Genomic DNA, 18,599 nt, shown 5'->3' on the forward strand with positions numbered 1-18,599 from the left:
AGGAGGAGGAGGAGGAGGAGGAGGAGGAGGAGGAGGAGGAGGAGGAGGATAAGGAGGAGGAGGTTAATAGACACATTAGATATGTGAACAACACAGTTGAGGTCATTGATATGGTACAGTTGTATATCTTGTCCTGGGAATGAGATTGACTGACTGAACACTGAGCTGGCGGACATTGCTCTATAACCTGTAGGTCAATACATTATCATACCTGTGCTGCAGAGGAGGCGTCCTCGATGACTGGTGGCCCGGTGCAGATCCTCCTTGGTGACCTCAATGGCCTGACCTAGAGGAAGGGAGCACAGTATGTTCGGAGAACTCTATAAGAAGCTGTAAAACACTTTGGGACAACTGCTTTGTGAATTAAATCAATTGAATGATTGGTTGACCTCCAGAGGCCTGGGCAAGGTGACGGTACAGCTGAGCGTCTGATTGGGCCATCCGGTTGGAGCCTCCACCCTTACTGGGCCATACGGCTGAAGCCCCACCCACGGAACGCCTACGACGACGTCGACTGGATCGGAGGTTGTCAGTCAACATGAAGGTCACCTGAGGAGAGGATAGGGAGCAGAGAAGAGAAGAGAATTAGAGGTTGATGACAGAATAAAGGATGAAAGGAAAGTGGAAGTTAGGAAAGAATGGCAGTAAAGAAATAAGATATGTTGAAATGAAACATAATGGCTAACATTTACATCACACTTTATCAAATCTCAGTCAGACAACTTGTGAGCCCACAAACAGGAAACTGTGTCCAAAGCACAGGGGAGAGACAGAGACAGTGATGAAGAGAACACAGAGAGCACAGAGAACAGAGAAGGAGACAGAGAGAGAAAGATAAACAGTAGTGAAAGCTACTAACCACAGACTTGGTGCTCTCTATGAGGGCAGTGACAGTGCTCTTCAGTGCAGTGTCTTTAGCAGGAGCATCAGTGAACACAAAGATCTCAGAGTAGGGTGGCGCCGCCGTGAGGGCCAGCTGGGAATTACAACACATTCAGCAAAAAGTCAGACCACACTGGGATCAAGTACAGGATCTCTATGGGAAATAACATGTTCAGTCCACTAGCTAGCTAACCAGCTCTGGCAGAGTTGCAAAAACAGGCAACCACATTTATAATGCAGCCATTGAAATACAGCCTTCATTTTAGGGCAATGAAACCTTTGCTCATGACATTGCCTGTATATATATATATATATATATATATACACACACCTGTAGTCCTGACAGGGACAGCTCTGGTATATCTCCTCCTCCTGATGCTGTCAGTGCGTTGATCTTCTGTTTGAAAATGTCTGCATTTGTTGTGGTGATCAGAGGTCCAAATCCTGCAAACACACACACACACACACACACACACACACACACACACACACACACACACCACAAATGACAAATTGTGTAAGATTTGGTCAGACGTGAAAATGTAATGTTAAGCCACTTAAGTAAAAAGAGAAGAAACTTGGGTTAAAACAGTTATTCTGCTGCCAATTTCAGAGAGCCACTTGTGGCATGTGATGTGACGATGATGTTGGGATTGGACAACAGATCTGGGACCAGGCTAACACCCACCTGGGTCATTGAAGGGGACCAGGATGTATGTTCCTGCTGATCTGGGACCAGGCTAACACCCACCTGGGTCGTTGAAGTGGACCAGGATGTATGTTCCTGCTGATCTGGGACCAGGCTAACACCCACCTGGGTCGTTGAAGGGGACCAGGATGTATGTTACTGCTGATCTGGGACCAGGCTAACACCCACCTGGGTCGTTGAAGGGGACCAGGATGTATGTTCCTGCTGATCTGGGACCAGGCTAACACCCACCTGGGTCGTTGAAGGGGACCAGGATGTATGTTCCTGCTGATCTGGGACCAGGCTAACACCCACCTGGGTCGTTGAAGGGGACCAGGATGTATGTTCCTGCTGATCTGGGACCAGGCTAACACCCACCTGGGTCGTTGAAGGGGACCAGGATGTATGTTACTGCTGATCTGGGACCAGGCTAACACCCACCTGGGTCGTTGAAGGGGACCAGGATGTATGTTCCTGCTGATCTGGGACCAGGCTAACACCCACCTGGGTCGTTGAAGGGGACCAGGATGTATGTTCCTGCTGATCTGGGACCAGGCTAACACCCACCTGGGTCGTTGAAGGGGACCAGGATGTATGTTCCTGCTGATCTGGGACCAGGCTAACACCCACCTGGGTCGTTGAAGGGGACCAGGATGTATGTTCCTGCTGATCTGGGACCAGGCTAACACCCACCTGGGTCGTTGAAGGGGACCAGGATGTATGTTCCTGCTGATCTGGGACCAGGCTAACACCCACCTGGGTCGTTGAAGGGGACCAGGATGTATGTTCCTGCTGATCTGGGACCAGGCTAACACCCACCTGGGTCGTTGAAGGGGACCAGGATGTATGTTCCTGCTGATCTGGGACCAGGCTAACACCCACCTGGGTCGTTGAAGGGGACCAGGATGTATGTTCCTGCTGATCTGGGACCAGGCTAACACCCACCTGGGTCGTTGAAGGGGACCAGGATGTATGTTCCTGCTGATCTGGGACCAGGCTAACACCCACCTGGGTCGTTGAAGGGGACCAGGATGTATGTTCCTGCTGATCTGGGACCAGGCTAACACCCACCTGGGTCGTTGAAGGGGACCAGGATGTATGTTCCTGCTGATCTGGGACCAGGCTCACCCACCTGGGAAGGGGACCAGGATGTATGTTCCTGCTGATCTGGGACCAGGCTAACACCCACCTGGGTCGTTGAAGGGGACCAGGATGTATGTTCCTGCTGATCTGGGACCAGGCTAACACCCACCTGGGTCGTTGAAGGGGACCAGGATGTATGTTCCTGCTGATCTGGGACCAGGCTAACACCCACCTGGGTCGTTGAAGGGGACCAGGATGTATGTTCCTGCTGATCTGGGACCAGGCTAACACCCACCTGGGTCGTTGAAGGGGACCAGGATGTATGTTCCTGCTGATCTGGGACCAGGCTAACACCCACCTGGGTCGTTGAAGGGGACCAGGATGTATGTTACTGCTGATCTGGGACCAGGCTAACACCCACCTGGGTCGTTGAAGGGGACCAGGATGTATGTTCCTGCTGATCTGGGACCAGGCTAACACCCACCTGGGTCGTTGAAGGGGACCAGGATGTATGTTACTGCTGATCTGGGACCAGGCTAACACCCACCTGGGTCGTTGAAGGGGACCAGGATGTATGTTCCTGCTGATCTGGGACCAGGCTAACACCCACCTGGGTCGTTGAAGGGGACCAGGATGTATGTTCCTGCTGATCTGGGACCAGGCTAACACCCACCTGGGTCGTTGAAGGGGACCAGGATGTATGTTCCTGCTGATCTGGGACCAGGCTAACACCCACCTGGGTCGTTGAAGGGGACCAGGATGTATGTTCCTGCTGATCTGGGACCAGGCTAACACCCACCTGGGTCGTTGAAGGGGACCAGGATGTATGTTACTGCTGATCTGGGACCAGGCTAACACCCACCTGGGTCGTTGAAGGGGACCAGGATGTATGTTCCTGCTGATCTGGGACCAGGCTAACACCCACCTGGGTCGTTGAAGGGGACCAGGATGTATGTTCCTGCTGATCTGGGACCAGGCTAACACCCACCTGGGTCATTGAAGGGGACCAGGATGTATGTTACTGCTGATCTGGGACCAGGCTAACACCCACCTGGGTCGTTGACCAGGATGTATGTTCCTGCTGATCTGGGACCAGGCTAACACCCACCTGGGTCGTTGAAGGGGACCAGGATGTATGTTACTGCTGATCTGGGACCAGGCTAACACCCACCTGGGTCGTTGAAGGGGACCAGGATGTATGTTACTGCTGATCTGGGACCAGGCTAACACCCACCTGGGTCGTTGAAGGGGACCAGGATGTATGTTACTGCTGATCTGGGACCAGGCTAACACCCACCTGGGTCGTTGAAGGGGACCAGGATGTATGTTCCTGCTGATCTGGGACCAGGCTAACACCCACCTGGGTCGTTGAAGGGGACCAGGATGTATGTTCCTGCTGATCTGGGACCAGGCTAACACCCACCTGGGTCGTTGAAGGGGACAGGATGTATGTTCCTGCTGATCTGGGACCAGGCTAACACCCACCTGGGTCGTTGAAGGGGACCAGGATGTATGTTACTGCTGATCTGGGACCAGGCTAACACCCACCTGGGTCGTTGAAGGGGACCAGGATGTATGTTACTGCTGATCTGGGACCAGGCTAACACCCACCTGGGTCGTTGAAGGGGACCAGGATGTATGTTCCTGCTGATCTGGGACCAGGCTAACACCCACCTGGGTCGTTGAAGGGGACCAGGATGTATGTTACTGCTGATCTGGGACCAGGCTAACACCCACCTGGGTCGTTGAAGGGGACCAGGATGTATGATGAAGGTTCCTGCAGGGTTCCTCTCTTACTGTCCATGATGGAGAAGGACACTCTCTTAGCCTCAGTGATGTCATCACTCATGCTGCCTGTGGTGTCGATGACAAAACACAACACTGATGACTGGGTGATGCCCATTAACCTGGAGAGAAGATGAGAGAGAGCAAGGGAGATCATGGAGTAGGAATAAACCAAAAACACCCTTCGTCAAACAACAGTTTACCATGACATTTTTATATAGGTCCAAACCTTTATTAGGATCCCCATTAATACAAAACATCACAAATAATCTATCAAACATTGCCCACCTAAAAGTGTGTGTCTCACCGTAGGTGTCTTTGTCCCCGGCAGCTCCTCTGATGTCTTCCAACAGTTCCATGGTAGCGTGTGTGTGGCTGCTCTGTGGTGGAGTGACCGTGACTGGACCCCACGTCGTCCTTGTTGATGCCCCCTGGGTCCCGTGTGTGTGTGTACCTGCAGGTTTGTTGGAGCATCAATCCTCCCGAAGTATCCAGAGGCTGCATCACAGGCCATCACTAAGTCCTTGGTATGATTCCAGATATCATAATCCGGCCGTGATTGGGAGTCCCCATACGGTGGTGCTCCCATACAGTTCCTAAAGGTTAAATAAAGGTTAAAAAGATAATGTTTTTTTGGTTGAATTAGGGATCCCCATTAGGCTGTCTATCAAGAAGAGTTATAAAAGGAGTACTGGGGCCTGAAGAGGGAGGTGTGGGTGTTATGTGTATGTGTATGTGTGTTATAACAGGTGTACTGGGTCCTGAAGTGTGTGTGTGGTGTGTGGGCAGTTTGTAACAGGAGTACTGGGGCCTGGAAGACCTCTGGTAGGATGTTATCAGGAGTTATAACAGTTCCTACAGGTCGGAGTACTGGGGCCTGAAGAGGGAGGAGAGGGAGGAGAGGGAGTTATAACAGGAGTACTGGGGCCTGAAGAGGGAGGAGAGGGAGGAGAGGGAGTTATAACAGGAGTACTGGGGCCTGAAGAGGGAGGAGAGGGAGGAGAGGGAGTTATAACAGGAGTACTGGGGCCTGAAGAGGGAGGAGAGGGAGGAGAGGGAGGAGGAGGGAGTTATAACAGGAGTACTGGGTCCTGAAGAGGGAGGAGAGGGAGGAGAGTTATAACAGGAGGAAGAGGGGAGAGGAGAGGAGAGAGGGAGGAGGGAGTTATAACAGGAGTACTGGGGCCTGAAGAGGGAGGAGAGGGAGGAGAGGGAGTTATAACAGGAGTACTGGGTCCTGAAGAGGGAGGAGAGGGAGTTATAACAGGAGTACTGGGTCCTGAAGAGGGAGGAGAGGGAGGAGAGGGAGTTATAACAGGAGTACTGGGGCCTGAAGAGGGAGGAGAGGGAGTTATAACAGGAGTACTGGGTCCTGAAGAGGGAGGAGAGGGAGGAGAGGGAGTTATAACAGGAGTACTGGGGCCTGAAGAGGGAGGAGAGGGAGGAGAGGGAGTTATAACAGGAGTACTGGGGCCTGAAGAGGGAGGAGAGGGAGGAGAGGGAGTTATAACAGGAGTACTGGGTCCTGAAGAGGGAGGAGAGGGAGGAGAGGGAGTTATAACAGGAGTACTGGGGCCTGAAGAGGGAGGAGAGGGAGTTATAACAGGAGTACTGGGGCCTGAAGAGGGAGGAGAGGGAGGAGAGGGAGGAGAGGGAGTTATAACAGGAGTACTGGGGCCTGAAGAGGGAGGAGAGGGAGGAGAGGGAGTTATAACAGGAGTACTGGGGCCTGAAGAGGGAGGAGAGGGAGTTATAACAGGAGTACTGGGTCCTGAAGAGGGAGGAGAGGGAGGAGAGGGAGTTATAACAGGAGTACTGGGGCCTGAAGAGGGAGGAGAGGGAGTTATAACAGGAGTACTGGGGCCTGAAGGGAGGGAGAGGGAGGAGAGGGAGTTATAACAGGAGTACTGGGGCCTGAAGAGGGAGGAGAGGGAGGAGAGGGAGTTATAACAGGAGTACTGGGGCCTGAAGAGGGAGGAGAGGGAGTTATAACAGGAGTACTGGGTCCTGAAGAGGGAGGAGAGGGAGGAGAGGGAGTTATAACAGGAGTACTGGGGCCTGAAGAGGGAGGAGAGGGAGTTATAACAGGAGTACTGGGTCCTGAAGAGGGAGGAGAGGGAGGAGGAGAGGGAGTTATAACAGGAGTACTGGGGCCTGAAGAGGGAGGAGAGGGAGGAGAGGGAGTTATAACAGGAGTACTGGGGCCTGAAGAGGGAGGAGAGGGAGGAGAGGGAGTTATAACAGGAGTACTGGGGCCTGAAGAGGGAGGAGAGGGAGGAGTTATAACAGGAGTACTGGGGCCTGAAGAGGGAGGAGAGGGAGTTATAACAGGAGTACTGGGGCCTGAATAACAGGAGTACTGGGGCCTGAAGAGGGAGGAGAGGGAGTTATAACAGGAGTACTGGGGCCTGAAGAGGGAGGAGAGGGAGGAGAGGGAGTTATAACAGGAGTACTGGGGCCTGAAGAGGGAGGAGAGGGAGTTATAACAGGAGTACTGGGGCCTGAAGAGGGAGGAGAGGGAGGAGGAGTTATAACAGGAGTACTGGGGCCTGAAGAGGAGGAGAGGGAGTTATAACAGGAGTACTGGGGCCTGAAGAGGGAGGAGAGGGAGGAGGGAGTTATAACAGGAGTACTGGGTCCTGAAGAGGGAGGAGAGGGAGTTATAACAGGAGTACTGGGGCCTGAAGAGGGAGGAGAGGGAGGAGAGGGAGTTATAACAGGAGTACTGGGGCCTGAAGAGGGAGGAGGGAGTTATAACAGGAGTACTGGGTCCTGAAGGGAGGAGAGGGAGGAGAGGGAGTTATAACAGGAGTACTGGGGCCTGAAGAGGGAGGAGAGGGAGTTATAACAGGAGTACTGGGGCCTGAAGAGGGAGGAGAGGGAGGAGAGGGAGTTATAACAGGAGTACTGGGGCCTGAAGAGGGAGGAGAGGGAGTTATAACAGGAGTACTGGGGCCTGAAGAGGGAGGAGAGGGAGTTATAACAGGAGTACTGGGGCCTGAAGTTATAACAGGAGTACTGGGGCCTGAAGAGGGAGGAGAGGGAGGAGAGGGAGTTATAACAGGAGTACTGGGTCCTGAAGAGGGAGGAGAGGGAGGAGGAGGAGGGAGTTATAACAGGAGTACTGGGGCCTGAAGAGGGAGGAGAGGGAGGAGAGGGAGTTATAACAGGAGTACTGGGGCCTGAAGAGGGAGGAGAGGGAGGAGAGGGAGTTATAACAGGAGTACTGGGGCCTGAAGAGGGAGGAGAGGAGGAGGGGAGTTATAACAGGAGTACTGGGGCCTGAAGAGGGAGGAGAGGGAGTTATAACAGGAGTACTGGGGCCTGAAGAGGGAGGAGAGGGAGGAGAGGGAGTTATAACAGGAGTACTGGGGCCTGAAGAGGGAGGAGAGGGAGTTATAACAGGAGTACTGGGGCCTGAAGAGGGAGGAGAGGGAGTTATAACAGGAGTACTGGGGCCTGAAGAGGGAGGAGAGGGAGGAGAGGGAGTTATAACAGGAGTACTGGGGCCTGAAGAGGGAGGAGAGGGAGTTATAACAGGAGTACTGGGTCCTGAAGAGGGAGGAGAGGAGGAGAGGGAGTTATAACTGGAGTACTGGGGCCTGAAGAGGGAGGAGAGGGAGTTATAACAGGAGTACTGGGGCCTGAAGAGGGAGGAGAGGGAGGAGAGGGAGTTATAACAGGAGTACTGGGGCCTGAAGAGGGAGGAGAGGGAGGAGGGAGTTATAACAGGAGTACTGGGGCCTGAAGAGGGAGGGAGGGAGGAGGGGAGTTATAACAGGAGTACTGGGGCCTGAAGAGGGAGGAGAGGGAGTTATAACAGGAGTACTGGGGCCTGAGTTATAACAGGAGTACTGGGGCCTGAAGAGGGAGGAGAGGGAGGAGAGGGAGTTATAACAGGAGTACTGGGGCCTGAAGAGGGAGGAGGGGAGGAGAGGGAGTTATAACAGGAGTACTGGGGCCTGAAGAGGGAGGAGAGGGGGAGGAGAGGGAGTTATAACAGGAGTACTGGGGCCTGAAGAGGGAGGAGAGGGAGGAGAGGGAGTTATAACAGGAGTACTGGGGCCTGAAGAGGGAGGAGAGGGAGGGAGAGGGAGTTATAACAGGAGTACTGGGGCCTGAAGAGGGAGGAGAGGGAGTTATAACAGGAGTACTGGGGCCTGAAGAGGGAGGAGAGGGAGAAGAGGAGGAGAGGGAGGAGAGGGAGTTATAACAGGAGTACTGGGGCCTGAAGAGGGAGGAGAGGGAGGAGAGGAGAGGGAGTTATAACAGGAGTACTGGGTCCTGAAGAGGGAGGAGAGGGGGGAGGAGAGGGAGTTATAACAGGAGTACTGGGGCCTGAAGAGGGAGGAGAGGGAGTTATAACAGGAGTACTGGGGCCTGAAGAGGGAGGAGAGGGAGGAGAGGAGTTATAACAGGAGTACTGGGGCCTGAAGAGGGAGGAGGGAGGAGGGGAGTTATAACAGGAGTACTGGGTCCTGAAGAGGGAGGAGGGAGGGAGGAGAGGGAGTTATAACAGGAGTACTGGGGCCTGAAGAGGGAGGAGAGGGAGTTATAACAGGAGTACTGGGTCCTGAAGAGGGAGGAGAGGGAGGAGAGGGAGTTATAACAGGAGTACTGGGGCCTGAAGAGGGAGGAGAGGGAGGAGAGGGAGGAGAGGGAGGAGAGGGAGGAGAGGGAGTTATAACAGGAGTACTGGGGCCTGAAGAGGGAGGAGAGGGAGGAGAGGGAGTTATAACAGGAGTACTGGGGCCTGAAGAGGGAGGAGAGGGGAGTTATAACAGGAGTACTGGGGCCTGAAGAGGGAGGAGAGGGAGGAGAGGGAGTTATAACAGGAGTACTGGGGCCTGAAGAGGGAGGAGAGGGAGGGAGTTATAACAGGAGTACTGGGTCCTGAAGAGGGAGGAGAGGGAGGAGAGGGAGTTATAACAGGAGTACTGGGGCCTGAAGAGGGAGGAGAGGGAGGAGAGGGAGTTATAACAGGAGTACTGGGGCCTGAAGAGGGAGGAGAGGGAGGAGAGGGAGTTATAACAGGAGTACTGGGGCCTGAAGAGGGAGGAGAGGGAGGAGAGGGAGTTATAACAGGAGTACTGGGGCCTGAAGAGGGAGGAGAGGGAGTTATATAACAGGAGTACTGGGGCCTGAAGAGGGAGGAGAGGGAGGAGAGGGAGTTATAACAGGAGTACTGGGGCCTGAAGAGGGAGGAGAGGGAGGAGAGGGAGTTATAACAGGAGTACTGGGGCCTGAAGAGGGAGGAGGAGGGAGTTATAACAGGAGTACTGGGGCCTGAAGAGGGAGGAGGAGAGGGAGGAGAGGGAGAGGGAGTTATAACAGGAGTACTGGGGCCTGAAGAGGGAGGAGAGGGAGTTATAACAGGAGTACTGGGTCCTGAAGAGGGAGGAGAGGGAGGAGAGGGAGTTATATCAGGAGTACTGGGTCCTGAAGAGGGAGGAGAGGGAGGAGAGGGAGTTATAACAGGAGTACTGGGGCCTGAAGAGGGAGGAGAGGGAGGAGAGGGAGGAGAGGGAGTTATAACAGGAGTACTGGGTCCTGAAGAGGGAGGAGAGGGAGGAGAGGGAGTTATAACAGGAGTACTGGGGCCTGAACAGGGAGGAGAGGGAGTTATAACAGGAGTACTGGGTCCTGAAGAGGGAGAGGAGGGGAGGAGAGGGAGTTATAACAGGAGTACTGGGGCCTGAAGAGGGAGGAGGAGAGGGAGTTATAACAGGAGTACTGGGTCCTGGAGAGGGAGGAGAGGGAGGAGAGGGAGTTATAACAGGAGTACTGGGGCCTGAAGAGGGAGGAGAGGGAGGAGAGGGAGTTATAACAGGAGTACTGGGGCCTGAAGAGGGAGGAGAGGGAGTTATAACAGGAGTACTGGGGCCTGAAGAGGGAGGAGAGGGAGAGGGAGGAGGAGGAGGGGGAGTTATAACAGGAGTACTGGGGCCTGAAGAGGGAGGAGAGGGAGGAGAGGGAGTTATAACAGGAGTACTGGGTCCTGAAGAGGGAGGAGAGGGAGGAGAGGGAGTTATAACAGGAGTACTGGGGCCTGAAGAGGGGGAGAGGGAGGAGAGGGAGTTATAACAGGAGTACTGGGTCCTGAAGAGGGAGGAGAGGGAGGAGAGGGAGGAGAGGGAGTTATAACAGGAGTACTGGGGCCTGAAGAGGGAGGAGGAGAGGGAGGAGAGGGGGTTATAACAGGAGTACTGGGGCCTGAAGAGGGAGGAGAGGGAGTTATAACAGGAGTACTGGGGCCTGAAGAGGGAGGAGAGGGAGGAGAGGGAGTTATAACAGGAGTACTGGGTCCTGAAGAGGGAGGAGAGGGAGTTATAACAGGAGTACTGGGTCCTGAAGAGGGAGGAGAGGGAGGAGAGGGAGTTATAACAGGAGTACTGGTGCCTGAAGAGGGAGGAGAGGGAGGAGAGGGAGTTATAACAGGAGTACTGGGGCCTGAAGAGGGAGGAGAGGGAGGAGAGGAGAGGAGAGGGAGTTATAACAGGAGTACTGGGTCCTGAAGAGGGAGGAGAGGGAGTTATAACAGGAGTACTGGGTCCTGAAGAGGGAGGAGAGGGAGGAGAGGGAGGAGTACTGGGGCCTGAAGAGGGAGGAGAGGGAGTTATAACAGGAGTACTGGGGCCTGAAGAGGGAGGAGGAGGGAGTTATAACAGGAGTACTGGGTCCTGAAGAGGGAGGAGAGGGAGTTATAACAGGAGTACTGGGGCCTGAAGAGGGAGGAGAGGGAGGAGAGGGAGTTATAACAGGAGTACTGGGGCCTGAAGAGGGAGGAGAGGGAGTTATAACAGGAGTACTGGGTCCTGAAGAGGGAGGAGAGGGAGTTATAACAGGAGTACTGGGGCCTGAAGAGGGAGGAGAGGGAGGAGAGGGAGGAGGGGAGTTATAACAGGAGTACTGGGGCCTGAAGAGGGAGGAGGGGGAGTTATAACAGGAGTACTGGGGCCTGAAGAGGGAGGAGAGGGAGGAGAGGGAGTTATAACAGGAGTACTGGGGCCTGAAGAGGGAGGAGAGGGAGTTATAACAGGAGTACTGGGTCCTGAAGAGGGAGGAGAGGGAGGGAGAGGAGAGTTATAACAGGAGTACTGGGGCCTGAAGAGGGAGGAGAGGGAGGAGAGGGAGTTATAACAGGAGTACTGGGGCCTGAAGAGGGAGGAGAGGGAGGGGGAGTTATAACAGGAGTACTGGGGCCTGAAGAGGGAGGAGAGGGAGTTATAACAGGAGTACTGGGGCCTGAAGAGGGAGGAGAGGGAGTTATAACAGGAGTACTGGGGCCTGAAGAGGGAGGAGAGGGAGGAGAGGGAGGGAGGAGAGGGAGTTATAACAGGAGTACTGGGGCCTGAAGAGGGAGGAGAGGGAGGAGAGGGAGTTATAACAGGAGTACTGGGTCCTGAAGAGGGAGGAGAGGGAGGAGGGAGGAGGAGGGGGAGAGAGGAGGAGAGGGAGGAGAGGGAGGAGAGGGAAGAGGGAGGAGGGGAGTTATAACAGGAGTACTGGGTCCTGAAGAGGGAGGAGAGGGAGGGAGTTATAACAGGAGTACTGGGTCCTGAAGAGGGAGGAGAGGGAGGAGAGGGAGGAGGGAGAGGGAGTTATAACAGGAGTACTGGGGCCTGAGGAGAGGGGAGGAGAGGGAGTTATAACAGGAGTACTGGGTCCTGAAGAGGGAGGAGAGGGAGGAGAGGGAGTTATAACAGGAGTACTGGGGCCTGAAGAGGGAGGAGAGGGAGGAGGAGAGGGAGTTATAACAGGAGTACTGGGTCCTGAAGAGGGGAGGAGAGGGGAGGAGAGGGAGGGAGAGGGAGGAGAGGGAGTTATAACAGGAGTACTGGGGCCTGAAGAGGGAGGAGAGGAGAGGAGGGGAGTTATAACAGGAGTACTGGGTCCTGAAGAGGGAGGAGAGGGAGGAGAGGGAGTTATAACAGGAGTACTGGGGCCTGAAGAGGGAGGATAGGGAGTTATAACAGGAGTACTGGGGCCTGAAGAGGGAGGAGAGGGAGGAGAGGGAGGAGAGGGGCCTGGAGGAGAGAGGGAGGAGAGGGAGGAGAGGGAGTTATAACAGGAGTACTGGGGCCTGAAGAGGGAGGAGAGGGAGTTATAACAGGAGTACTGGGGCCTGAAGAGGGAGGAGAGGGAGGAGAGGGAGTTATAACAGGAGTACTGGGTCCTGAAGAGGGAGGGGAGGAGGGAGTTATAACAGGAGTACTTGGTCCTGAAGAGGGAGGAGAGGGAGGAGAGGGAGTTATAACAGGAGTACTGGTGCAAGAAGAGGGAGGAGAGGGAGGAGAGGGAGTTATAACAGGAGTACTGGGGCCTGAAGAGGGAGTAGAGGGAGGAGAGGGAGGAGAGGGAGTTATAACAGGAGTACTGGGTCCTGAAGAGGGAGGGAGAGGGGAGTTATAACAGGAGTACTGGGTCCTGAAGAGGGAGGAGAGGGAGGAGAGGGAGGAGAGGGAGGAGAGGGAGTTATAACAGGAGTACTGGGGCCTGAAGAGGGAGGAGAGGGAGTTATAACAGGAGTACTGGGTCCTGAAGAGGGAGGAGAGGGAGTTATAACAGGAGTACTGGGGCCTGAAGAGGGAGGAGAGGGAGGAGAGGGAGTTATAACAGGAGTACTGGGGCCTGAAGAGGGGAGGAGAGGGAGTTATAACAGGAGTACTGGGTCCTGAAGAGGGAGGAGAGGGAGTTATAACAGGAGTACTGGGGCCTGAAGAGGGAGGAGAGGGAGGAGAGGGAGGAGAGGGAGGAGAGGGAGTTATAACAGGAATACTGGGGCCTGAAGAGGGAGGAGGGGGAGTTATAACAGGAGTACTGGGTCCTGAAGAGGGAGGAGAGGGAGTTATAACAGGAGTACTGGGGCCTGAAGAGGGAGGAGAGGGAGTTATAACAGGAGTACTGGGTCCTGAAGAGGGAGGAGAGGGAGGAGAGGGAGTTATAACAGGAGTACTGGGGCCTGAAGAGGGAGGAGAGGGAGTTATAACAGGAGTACTGGGGCCTGAAGAGGGAGGAGAGGGAGGAGAGGGAGTTATAACAGGAGTACTGGGGCCTGAAGAGGGAGGAGAGGGAGTTATAACAGGAGTACTGGGGCCTGAAGAGGGAGGAGAGGGAGGAGAGGGAGGAGAGGGAGTTATAACAGGAGTACTGGGGCCTGAAGAGGGAGGAGAGGGAGGAGAGGGAGTTATAACAGGAGTACTGGGTCCTGAAGAGGGAGGAGAGGGAGGAGAGGGAGGAGAGGGAGGAGAGGGAGGAGAGGGAGTTATAACAGGAGTACTGGGTCCTGAAGAGGGAGGAGAGGGAGGAGAGGGAGTTATATCAGGAGTACTGGGTCCTGAAGAGGGAGGAGAGGGAGGAGAGGGAGTTATAACAGGAGTACTGGGGCCTGAAGAGGGAGGAGAGGGAGTTATAACAGGAGTACTGGGTCCTGAAGAGGGAGGAGAGGGAGGAGAGGGAGGAGAGGGAGTTATAACAGGAGTACTGGGGCCTGAAGAGGGAGGAGAGGGAGGAGAGGGAGTTATAACAGGAGTACTGGGGCCTGAAGAGGGAGGAGAGGGAGGAGAGGGAGTTATAACAGGAGTACTGGGTCCTGAAGAGGGAGGAGAGGGAGGAGAGGGAGGAGAGGGAGTTATAACAGGAGTACTGGGGCCTGAAGAGGGAGGAGAGGGAGGAGAGGGAGTTATAACAGGAGTACTGGGTCCTGAAGAGGGAGGAGAGGGAGGAGAGGGAGGAGAGTGAGTTATAACAGGAGTACTGGGGCCTGAAGAGGGAGGATAGGGAGTTATAACAGGAGTACTGGGGCCTGAAGAGGGAGGAGAGGGAGGAGAGGGAGGAGAGGGAGGAGAGGGAGGAGAGGGAGTTATAACAGGAGTACTGGGGCCTGAAGAGGGAGGAGAGGGAGTTATAACAGGAGTACTGGGGCCTGAAGAGGGAGGAGAGGGGGTTAGAACAGGGGTGTGTGTATTGGAGAGGGTGACTGTGTGTGGTAATAGCAGTTGTAGCGTTCACTCAAAAATGACACACGGAGAGAGAGAGAGAGAGAGAGAGATTGTGAGAGAGAGAGAGAGAGAGAGAGAGAGAGATTGAGAGAGAGAGAGAGAGAGAGAGAGAGAGAGAGAGAGAGAGAGAAAATCCACTGCAGAGTTAGAGTACAGTATGTGGAGTCATCAAATAGTATTTGTCACATGTGCCGAATACAAAAGTGGAATGCTTACCTACAAGCCCTTTACAGTGCCGTTTTTAAAAAAGTGTTAAGTAACAAATAATGAAAGAGAAGCAGTAAAATAACAATAGATAGGCTATATACTGTGAGTACCTATATACTGTGAGTACCTATATACTGTGTTGTACCTATATACTGTGAGTACCTATATACTGTGAGTACCTATATACTGTGAGTACTGGTGCAGAGTCAATGTGCAGAGACACCGGTTAGTGGAGGTAATTGAGGTAATATGTACATGTAGGTAGAGTTAAAGTGACTATGTACAGAGCGGTGTGAAGTGTGTAGAAGCGATGACAGGTCTATTATCTCCAGGCTGGTTGGTCGACTGATACAAAGAGGGAGTGGTTTGGTGTTGACATTGGCACACAGCCAAATACTTCTTTATCAACCTGCGAGGAGGGGTTTCTTTATTTTATGAACAAATGCCTTTATAATGTAGGCGTTTAAGCTACGTGTCTGTTTTGCATGTAGTTGCCTGTATTGTGCTGACATAGGCTGGTATATCTGGGGTGGTTTAAATAAACTACAGAGAGTTCCACACACAATACCTGCCAGGTTCACCAGTTGCAGGTCAGGTCTGATCAGAGTGCGGTACGGCTGTCTGTTCCCCATCTCAACCCAGTTACTGTGGCTGTAGAAATCCTGGAGAGACAGTCACAATCAACTCCACAGTATCAGCACAGTCTTCATCATCTCCCTCTCTCACCTGTAGTATGTGTGTGTGTGTGTGTGTTTGTGCGTGTGCATGCATGCTTGTTTCTGTGTCACCTCATCTGTAGTGTGACACACAGCTCACCTGTAGTGTGTGACAGACTCGTCCCAGGGCCAGCCTGGCCAATAAGAAGCTCCCTCGTTTGACGCTGGCCTTGACCTCCGACACCCCCGCCGTGATCAGGGCCCGCCCCCTGGAAGGTCTCACCGTCGAAGTGGTGCGCCTGGCTCACATGGCTCACATCATCATCATCATCATCATCACCACCATCATGTCACCATCATCATCATTTACACCATTTTATCACCATCATCCCCATTATCATCATCATCATGATCAACATCAGCATTATAATCATCACAATTTTCATCACCATTATCATCAAAGTTATCACAATTGTCACCATTATCATCGCCATTGGCATTAACACCATTATCATACTCCAAATAATAATTGCCATCCTTATCATCATATTGATCATCATTAACATCCTCATCACCATTATCAACACCATTATCATAATCATCACCACATTCATCATCACCATTATCATCATCATAATCACCATTAATCACCATTATCATAATCATTGTCATGATCATCACTATTATCATCATCATCACCATCATTCTTGTCATCATCTTGTCATCCTCACTTTGCTCAGAGCAAACGCCATGTCCACCAGAGCGTTGCTAAGGTACATCTTGACAATGGCGCTCTGGAAGAGGATGGTGGAGACGAGGGAGGAAGAGGAGGAGTCTGCAGAGCAGGCCTTCTGTAGTTTGATGATGGAGAGACTGTCATCAATCTTTGGAGAGAAAGGAGAGAGAGACAGACAGTTAATTCATTGGTTTGTAAGGGAAACACACAAGTAAGAGACTTAATTTCAGTCTGGTGAAAAAAAAGTCTTATTAGCACATCCATTGCTTTATTATAGTACTAATTACAAAACATTAGTTCATTTCCGGTAGCTCATTCCAGTCTGTCACATATTCACCAATAGTCAACTCACCGGCAGGCTGAAGTCCCGCCCCTGGGCGGCAGCCAGGGCGCGGCAGACCTCGGCGGTTTTGCGTAATACGGCCCTCTGTGTGATGTCACGGTGTGTGACCGAGCCCCCTCCTGAGATGAGGGGTTTGAAGGCCTGGGTGCCCCCTGGAATGGACAGGTACAGCGCCATCAAGAGGAGGGAGGTCTGCATGGCAGTGCATAAAGTTTTGATGGTCCAAGGAGATTGGTGGAGGTCTCTAATAACTCTCTCTATGTGTGAGATATGATCAGAGTCCAATAACAAGTATCTTCCTGGTTCTGTGAACCTGTTGCAGCCTACAGAGACACATAAGGACAGAGAGCAAATCAAGGAGAGGTTACTCAGGGTTAATGAGCTGTAATGGAAATGCCTGTGTGGAAGTTGGGAATGAAGAGGGAAGCATGAGAGAGACAAGGGAATGAAGGGAGAGGCATGAGAGAGACAAGGGAATGAAGGGGGAGGCATGAGAGAGACAAGGGAATGAAGAGGGAAGCATGAGAGAGACAAGGGAATGAAGAGGGAAGCATGAGAGAGACAAGGGAATGAAGGGGGAGGCATGAGAGAGACAAGGGAATGAAGGGGGAGGCATGAGAGATACAAGGGAATGAAGGGAGAGGCATGAGAGAGACAAGGGAATGAAGGGGGAGGCATGAGAGAGACAAGGGAATGAAGGGGGAGGCATGAGAGAGACAAGGGAATGAAGGGAGAGGCATGAGAGAGACAAGGGAATGAAGGGGGAGGCATGAGAGATACAAGGGAATGAAGAGGGAAGCATGAGAGAGACAAGGGAATGAAGAGGGAAGCATGAGAGAGACAAGGGAATGAAGAGGGAAGCATGAGAGATACAAGGGAATGAAGAGGGAGGCATGAGAGAGACAAGGGAATGAAGAGGGAAGCATGAGAGAGACAAGGGAATGAAGAGGGAGGCATGAGAGAGACAAGGGAATGAAGAGGGAGGCATGAGAGAGACAAGGGAATGAAGGGGGAGGCATGAGAGAGACAAGGGAATGAAGGGGGAGGCATGAGAGAGACAAGGGAATGAAGAGGGAGGCATGAGAGAGACAAGGGAATGAAGGGGGAGGCATGAGAGAGACAAGGGAGGGGAGACAGAAATAATCTCACTGAAGTCCTGACCATATCTCAGATCACATTGTACATATCACTAAAATAACTTGTAGTTATCTAATGAACACACTTTAAGAAAACTCCTATTTACATATCATTTTCCATTCAAATGCTTTACATAAACAGTGCGAAATTAACTAAAGATGAAGTCTAAAATACACAAAGTTGACTTACAAAAATTCCAACTGAAATGTTGACAGGTATAATTCATTAAAATGACATTAAAATGTGTGTTTTACCTGTGAGTCGTGAAGTCCCGATGTCCACGTTGGGAGTGGTGGTGGAATGAGACTTCAAGTGTGTGTGTACAGTATTCTCTGTGTGTTTGACATTCTTTGTCCTTATCAGTTTGTGTGTGGGCTCATTCTGCTCCTTTATAACTTGCTACACCTGGGTGGAGTGACGAGGGGAAGTCACTCATTCACTGTTCAGGTGGCCGTGACAAGAATTCCCAAACAGAACACTCCTCCAGATACACAGGAAGAGGAGGGCTGTGTGTGTGTGTGTGTGTGTGTGTGTGTGTGTGTGTGTGTGTGTGTGTGTGTGTGTGTGTGTGTGTGTGTGTGTGTGTGTGTGTGTGTGTGTGTGTGTGTGTGTGTGTGTGTGTGTGTGTGTGTCAGAGCAGTGGGAGGACAGTGGGAGAGGCCTTACTGTCCGTGTTGAGGAGGTCTGACTCAAATACACATAAAGGCAGTGTACCAAATGACACCCTTTTCCATATATATAAGTCCTATGAGCACAATAAGTCCTATAAGCACCATGAGTCCTATGAGCACAATAAGTCCTATAAGCACCATGAGTCCTATGAGCACAATAAGTCCTATAAGCACCATGACTCATATGAGCACTATGAGCTCTATGCGCACTATGAGTCCTGAGAGCCATATGAGTCATATGAGTCCTATGAGCACTATGAGCACTATGAGCACAGAGTTTTATGAGTTCTATGAGTCCTATGAGCACTATGAGCCCTATGAGTTCTATGAGCACTATGAGTTCTATGAGCACTATGAGTTCTATGAGCACTATGAGTCCTATGAGTTCTATGAGTCCTATGAGTTCTATG

The 18,599-nt window shown here is 52.5% G+C and overlaps 1 pseudogene; it reads right to left on the reverse strand.

Annotated features, from left to right (window-relative positions):
- Positions 1-17,908, reverse strand: part of LOC135533432 (von Willebrand factor A domain-containing protein 7-like) — a 25,430-nt pseudogene extending 7,522 nt beyond the window's left edge.
- Positions 17,909-18,599: the final 691 nt, after the last annotated feature.

This window comes from Oncorhynchus masou, unplaced genomic scaffold (genome assembly GCF_036934945.1).
Source record: "Oncorhynchus masou masou isolate Uvic2021 unplaced genomic scaffold, UVic_Omas_1.1 unplaced_scaffold_2382, whole genome shotgun sequence".
NCBI lineage: Eukaryota > Metazoa > Chordata > Actinopteri > Salmoniformes > Salmonidae > Oncorhynchus > Oncorhynchus masou.